Source organism: Lynx rufus, unplaced genomic scaffold (genome assembly GCF_022079265.1).
Source record: "Lynx rufus isolate CCGP_SWC_20201006 ecotype Redwood Valley unplaced genomic scaffold, mLynRuf1.p SCAF_3, whole genome shotgun sequence".
Taxonomy (NCBI): domain Eukaryota; kingdom Metazoa; phylum Chordata; class Mammalia; order Carnivora; family Felidae; genus Lynx; species Lynx rufus.
In genome coordinates, this window is record NW_025814845.1 from 27,120,412 (window position 1) to 27,126,411 (window position 6,000).

At 39.3% G+C, this 6,000-nt stretch overlaps 1 protein-coding gene across 3 annotated transcripts in view; it reads right to left on the minus strand.

Annotated features, from left to right (window-relative positions):
- The window catches only part of ARAP2 (ArfGAP with RhoGAP domain, ankyrin repeat and PH domain 2), a 212,949-nt gene extending 207,781 nt beyond the window's left edge, over positions 1–5,168 (minus strand). Inside the window, exon 1 of one of the 3 annotated variants that reach the window (XM_047092177.1) lies at positions 5,058–5,168. The gene's annotated coding sequence lies outside the window, so the exon portion shown is untranslated. Of the gene's footprint in view, positions 1–5,047 lie in introns of all 3 variants that reach the window. The other 2 variants (XM_047092176.1, XM_047092179.1) reach the window with 2 other exon arrangements.
- Positions 5,169–6,000: the final 832 nt, after the last annotated feature.

Consider the following 6,000-nt stretch of genomic DNA (forward strand, 5'->3'; position numbering starts at 1 on the left):
ACCTGAGGTCACTGTTGATCGTCAGGGCTAGTTGGCTGCAAGAAAACCTACTGGCAAAGCAGAGGAGGAAGAAAAGCACTCGAAACCTACTGATCACAGCCTCCTCTGTCCATCATTTCATCTGGCTGCAAAACAACCTTCAGAGAATAATGTTTGCTGCATCACTTCCAATTTTCAAATCTCTTGCAAGTTCTTCTTTTGGCAAACTATCAGCAGGGGGACCATATAGATGAGGGGTTTCTGGGAAATAGTTCTCCACTTAATGAAGATGACATAATAGTTCATCACAGCCTGTCCGTGCAAGAAACTTATTAAGTAATCTTCTGTAAAATGGGAATAATAACAGGGTGGTTGTGAGGATGAAATGACATAAGGCACATAAAAGTTTTAACAGTGTCTGCCACATGGTGAACGCTCAGAAAGTGATTATTATTGTATATTAAATAAACAAAAATGGAAAGTAGTATAAACAACTCTGCTTAAGGTAAACTAGGGCTGCTATGGCAGCCCTGGGAGTGTGTCTCTTGGATCTCTGCTGCGAGTAAAAGCAATGCTGGCCCTGGCCAAGTGCTGGCCACGCCTCCCCGCTGGCCTGCAGCCAATGACTGGGTGTGGCGGTGATCCTAAGGCAGGTCTGTTCCTGGGAGACTGGGGATTCCTCTGGCCATAGAACCTTTAGCTCAAGACCTCCCAGACTGCCATGCTCGACTTTCTTTAGAACTGCAAGTCCCATCTAGAATCCTTCCTTCCTTCCTTCCTTCCTTCCTTCCTTCCTTCCTTCCTTCCTTCCTTCTCTCTTTCCTTCACCCAAGTTTAGGATGAGGCCTCTTCCAGCTCCCTACACTTGTCTCTCACTGGCAATTCCCCTAATAAATTTCTAGCATGTTTAATCTGGCACTGGTGTTTGCTTCTTGGAGGACATAGACTAACATGAGTGCAAAAGAAAAATAACATCACCCTAAGAAAGTAAGGTCTAGCAGCAAAAAGGGGAAATTAAAAAAGTGATGATTAATATAGAAAAACTGACCTTCATGGTTGGATTATATCACCAATAAAAACTGCCTGGATATTGATTCTAGAGTGCCCACCTTTCTTTTCTTTCCTTTTCTTTCTTTCTTTCTTTCTTTCTTTCTTTCTTTCTTTCTTTCTTCTTCTCTTCAACACATATATGTATTTTTTTTAATGTAGAATTTATGTGGTTTACATAACCTGCCCTCCCTGACAACAGCCACACTATGACTAGACAGTCCTATAGTTAGAAGGAGAAAATCCTGTTTTCTTGAGACCACACTGATGAAAACCCATGGAAGCCACTCCCTTTTCATGTCTCCATACCAGGACTTTGGCTGGAATGAAGCCAACATTGGAAGAATATCCTGGGAAGAGTATCAAGTTTCCCTACACAGTCCCAGGTAATCCAAGCAGGTGGATATATATTTCCTTCTTCTGTTTACAATGCAACATTGATCGAGCTGGCATCTATTCTACCCAAAACATAGTTGATATCATATTTGAACGAGACTGTAAGGGATGTTAAAAGATAAACGGAGGCCCATATTAACAATTTTTAAGGACTGGGGTGCCTGGGTGGCTCAGTAGGTTAAGCGTCCGACTTCGACTCAGGTCATGGCTTCACAGTTTGTGGGTTGGAGCCCTGTGTCCAACTCAGTGCTGACAGCTCAGAGCCTGGAGCCTACTTTGAATTGTGTGTCTCCTTCTCTCTCTGCCCCTCCCCCACTCATGCTCTGTCTCTGTCTCTCTCTCTCTCAAAAATAAAATAAACATCAAAAAAATTTTAATAAAAACAATTTAAGGATTTCTTTGAGCAAAACAAAACAAAACAAAACAAAACAAAACAAAACAAAACAAAACAAAACATTCAAATCAGGCAGCACCTAAACCACAGTGGTCCAGAACACAACCCAGTCAGGAGCTGGGGAAGAATCTTATATGAAGTGCAGAAACAAAGAAAGGAGATTATTTGATTAGCTAGAGCTTGAAGCTTAGTTGGGTATTTGTGATTGGTTGTCCATAGCATTTCCATTTCATAATCTTGAGGCATTTACAAGCTTAGATTTTGGTTTGTTTATGTAGGCCACTATAGCATTACAGTCACATCGATCTAATGGCCTCCTTGTTTAAGTAATTGAATGGGGTAAGCTAATCATTTCTTCAATTGCTTTAAACTCCATTCCTGCTTCAGTTGAGGTTATCAGCAATACACATATCTAAGTTAAAACTCTTTTGTGCTAAAGAAAATTGTTTCCCAGTAATGCAATTTAATGTTCAAATGCCTTCACTGAACTCAATGCAAGAACCACGAAGAAAGTTCAATGATTTTGCAAAGCTTCTTGCAGAGGCCTCGTTCATTATTTTAGTGTTCTCTACATAAAGATATGTATGCTAAAATGACCTAGAATTCAGTGCCAGAAATGTTTCCTGCCTCTCTTCATCTAAAAATAAGACCAAAAAGGGGCACCTGGGTGGCTGAGTCGGTTAATAAGCCTCCCATTCTTAATTTCAGCTCAGGTCATGATCTCGCTAGTTCATGAGATCAAGACCCACGTTAGGGATTTGTGTTGCACATGGAGCCTGCTTGGGATTCTGTCTTTCCCTGTCTCTCTGTCCGCCCCCCCCCAAAGAAATACATAAACTTAAAAAAAAGAATCAATTTGCCTCTTTTCCAGTAATTCCCCCCCTTTTTCTTTGTATGATTTCTGATCTCTCTGTTTTTATTTGTAACAATCATAATCTTTTCTAGTAATTTTCTCCCTTTCTCTTTGTATGATTTCTGATCTTTCTGGTTTTATTGGTAACAATCGTAATGTTTATGAGTTTATTTTAAGAACCATAAAATATTTATATTTGTTTTGGATGGGAGAGGAATAAAAAGCGATAACATTTTAAATTATATATAATATACATATTATATATAAATGCTTACTCTATTCAAACCATGATTACAAATTACTGACCAAATTTTAGAAATAAATGATACTTAAAATTTTTTGTCATGTTTGTTTATTTTTGGGAGAGAGTGGGAGATGGAGCACGATCAGGGGAGGGGCAGAGAGGGAGACACAGAATCCAAAGCAGGCTCCAGGCTCTGAGCTGTCAGTACAGAGACCCACATGGGACTTGAACTCCCAAGCTGTGAGATCATGACCTGAGCCAAGAAATAAATGACACTTAGAGGAGTTATGAATTATTTAATAATTCTAATTCAAGGAAGTGCGTGAAGTTTATAATTCATGTTTGTTTGTTCAAAGGACAAATCTTTTTCACCTGAGCCAGGTACCAGAACTGGAAAATGTAGCTAACCGGCAGCAGACAAGCTCTGTGGCAAAACTTCACCCACTGCAGATAGTTCTTTCCTGAGTGTCCTCATCATAAAAGCAGAAGGTAGAACTAGAGGCACCTAAGAGATTATTTCCAGCTCGGGAAGTGTAGAATTCCTTTCAAGTTTAAGCTCTATGGATTTCAACATTCAAATGTCTAATTATCCTAAGAGAACACGTACAGGAATGACAAGAAGAGGTGGCGTTAGCAAGAGGAAGTGTCCAAACGTGCATCTACTTACAAGACACACTCAGGAAGTGGACTCTAGTGAAGTGTTTCCTTTCATATTAGATTTGAATGTTATATTACATAATGAGCCTTTTGAAGTTCCGAGAACTCAAAATTCCATTCAGTGATCTGACGTCGTGAAAATGGACATTTCACCAGTCAAAAGAACAAGTTCATGATGGGGAAAACAATGATACTAAATATATTTACAATTTCTTAGTCATTATAGTAGTTTTGTGAAACGATAACCAGGATAAAAACACACTTTTTGGTACATATCACGTAAATCAGAGACTATGCTTGACAACAAAGGAGAACACTCTATAATTATTTTGAAATAGTGATTTGTTTCAAGCACAACTGTGCACAATTACTTTATTCTAGCATTCAAGATAAACAAAACAGTCAGATCTGAAAGAATTTGGTATTAACTTTATTGTGAAGTAATCAGATAATTTTTACAGGCTGCAACAGGTTGAGAACTGTCCTTTTACCTGTAGCACTAAGATAAACTCTAAACAAAAATACATAAGAGAGGCAGAATACACAGCATTAGCAATTGTTTCCTTAAGTCTACCTTAAATAGTCAGCTAGTTAGCCTCTCCTGGTAGGCTGAACTACACAACAGGATGCAAGTCTTTCTAGGTTCCTTTCAGTTCCATAAGGAATGGGACTTGTATCCCCAGCGCCTAACAGAATATTTGACACATAGTAGATGCTTAGTAAACATTTGTAGTGAGTGAACATATCTGTAGGTTATCTTGCTCATGGGTTATCTTGCTTGAGGGTTTAAAACTGAAGTTATTGATATTCAGCAAAATGGCTGGATTTTATTTCTCCATAGCACATGGAACACATTTTAGAATGTGTGTGTAAATATATATGTATATTTAGATGCTAGTTGTATTTCTGGCATCGTATACAGTTGTTTGAAGGTGGGTGCTGTTTTCTTGTAAAAAATTGAAAAGGAACTCCCTATTTGTAGGAAATCCCTTGAATCTGAGCTTAAAAAGGGCTATAAAGCTCTATTTTATCTTGGTATTGAGGCTCCCCAAAGGATGTATCATTCAAAACCTCAAAGGAAACTATTTTATGCAACAGATGCAATCAGCCACAGCACAAAAACAGCACTTTTTGGAAGGCTTATGAGAGATCCAAATGCTGTGAATCTCAAGATTCAACTCAAAGGGGCTGGAATGAATTACCTTATATTATATACTTCCATAGGTTTACCAGTTTTGTATCCTAGAAAATCATTTGAGAGTAAACATAAGGGGAAAAGTCATGTTGGCAATTACCATAGAGGAGTAGTAGAAATCCCAGGATCCTCTGGAGAAGGTGTGAGTAAAAATTGTTTCTTCCAGTGCCTTACCTATTGTAGGTCAACAAACAAACAAACAAACAAAACCAAAAAAAACCACAAAAAACAAAAACAAACCCAAAACAAAACAAAAAACAAAACAAAACAAAAACCACATACCAATGCTTACGTTTTCATTCAAACTCACATCCACAGAGTTTTCTCTGGACCAACCAAATTCATTCATCCACCAGCCTGAGAGACTCGAGGACTGAGCAGAAGACTGTCATCACTGAAAAACGTTGGTATGTAAGTTAGAAGAAGTTGTTTTCACGTTCAGGATGCTAGCTGTGTCACACTTCTTGTCCCTACGGAAACAGGATGTGCTTGGTCTATCTAGGTGATGAGTGGGGCAACAGCGTGGTTGCTGGGCTGCATCCCTGGGGACGGTTTCACCATGAAGTTCTCCTGATTGCTGCACTCTTGGTTCATCTGTGGGTCCACTGTTCAGTCTAAAGTCATTTGTATGTAGCATCCTCTACTTCACTGGCCTGCCCGTGCTGTTTGTCATTTCTTCCCCTTCCTCTCCTGGGTCTAGTCTATAGCATTCATTCTTCTAAACCCCTGTTTAACACATGGCTTATTTGTTCTTTTGATGTAAATTTTTGGTTTTCTTTGATTCTTGTTAAATGCAATGTTTGGCCATTTTTGCTAGACTTTTAAAAAAAATGTTGATTTATTTTTGAAAGAGACAGAGTGCAAACGGGGGAAGGGCAGGCAGAGAGGGAGACACATAATCTGAAGCAGGCTCCAGGCTCTGAGCTGTCAGCACAGAGCCCAACACAGGGCTCGAACCCACGGACCGCAAGATCGACTTCGGACTTGAGCCGAAGTCGGACACTTAACCAACTGAGCCACCCAGGCACCCCATTTTTGCTAGATTTTTAAGATCCACTAGGACAAGAACTATTTTTTTTAAACCACATACAGGATGAGGAGAATGCTCGGCACACGATATACCCACAATATATTTTGACTGATAGGCAAATATCTCACTGCCAGTCTCCTAGTCTCTGTAATATGTAGATGTACAGGTTAATCGTCCTCATTTTTACCAGCAGAGGTTTGTTGAT